This window comes from Anomaloglossus baeobatrachus, unplaced genomic scaffold, assembly GCF_048569485.1.
Source record: "Anomaloglossus baeobatrachus isolate aAnoBae1 unplaced genomic scaffold, aAnoBae1.hap1 Scaffold_70, whole genome shotgun sequence".
Classification (NCBI taxonomy): Eukaryota; Metazoa; Chordata; class Amphibia; order Anura; family Aromobatidae; genus Anomaloglossus; species Anomaloglossus baeobatrachus.
Genome location: NW_027445074.1, coordinates 115,774 through 117,266, shown reverse-complemented (window position 1 = coordinate 117,266; position 1,493 = coordinate 115,774). Strand labels below are relative to the sequence as shown.

General features: G+C 47.1%; 1 pseudogene; it reads right to left on the bottom strand.

Moving 5' to 3' along the window:
- Positions 1–295: 295 nt before the first annotated feature.
- LOC142286883 (U2 spliceosomal RNA) lies at positions 296–501 on the bottom strand (annotated as a pseudogene).
- Positions 502–1,493: the final 992 nt, after the last annotated feature.

Genomic DNA, 1,493 nt, shown 5'->3' with positions numbered 1-1,493 from the left:
TCCAAAAGGGATCTATTCTATTCAATTGCAAATGATCTAGATAAGACTGAGAATAAGATACTGCACGGGACATAGCAGAGTTGGTCAAGTTGAGTGGAGATGAGTTTGCTATTTGGCACAGCTTTTGCATCAATAAAGCAAGTAAAAGGTGTGAAAGATAAAAAAAAAGGGTGAAAGTGTGAAAAGTGAATTGGCCAAATTGAGGTGCATATAAAGTTTTTGCTTTCTTTCAATTCACTAATGAGGCTCATTTGAATCAGGTGAATTGAGTTCTGCTTTTGGAAACTCGGTTAAGAAGGGGTGCACCGGTCCTGGAGGTACTGCAATACCAGGTCAATGCGTGGAGTGGACAGAGCAAGATTTTTTCCATCTCCTTGTTCTAAAAATCCATTTAATATATGGTCCCTAGAGAGGGGACGTATCAGATATTAAACTGATAAGAACAGATTTAATTTTTTTTTTTTCTGTTTATCAGTAGGACTTCAAAATAACAAAGGTGATCGCCTCCCGTTGCCTGGGAACCGTCCAGGCACAAGAGGGCTATGTGTCACCAGAAGGCGCACACACTCCCTCAAGGCCGGCAGACGTGCAATCCCAGGCACCTTCCAGTACCGACCAAGGTAGCGTCCTCCGAAACTACACTTGATCTTAGCCAAAAGGCTGAGAAGCTATAACCCGAATTGGTTACGGCCTTGAGTGGCACCCTGGCCTATACCGGACACATCTTAGGGAGAGGGAGACAAACCCACGCCTACAGAAGACATTTTGTCACCCAAGCCAAACCCTTGAAAAGGCTGTTTTGCAGAGCAAAAACAAGGAGAATGGTACTTTTTGCAGCCGCCGCCCACTGCAATGAATCTGAATAACTCCTCCTTTTGGGCACAAGCACCTCCCCTCCCCCTTGCAGTCTTTCCAATTCATGATACAAAAAGACGGACGGACAGGACAGGACAGGACCATCTGCCTGACTTTCCGTCACTGCCACCCTTTGCCATCCTTGCCCGTAGAAAGCCCTTTCATCATCCCCAAACCCTAATCTTTTCCCTTCCCTTCCCAGCTGCGTCTCACTCCCTTTCATTAGGAAGTGAGCGCAGCCTTTTCTCCGTTCTGCACATGCGCGACGTTAAACACAAATGCGCAGGCGTGCGTTCCATTAGCCTCACTGCATTCCACTCCCATACAGGAAGTGGGCACAGCTATTACTACGGTCGCACATAAAAGAACCCACGGCCACCACTGCACATAGCTGACTCCACCACAGGACACCCACTTCTACACCAACGCAGGTAAGACAGGATCGGCACCTCTATGCTCCCGTTACAATCAGGCTCAGTCACCATGTGATAACGCTCTCAACTCTTTAGTTGCAGGCTCCCCTTGCTTCACCTCCATTGGCTGTGCTGCCATTTCCTCTCCCACCTGGAAGTTATACTTTATTCCACTATTTTCCTGTTTCTCTCTTCCCCCTTTTCCCATAACCTACTTTTATCTGC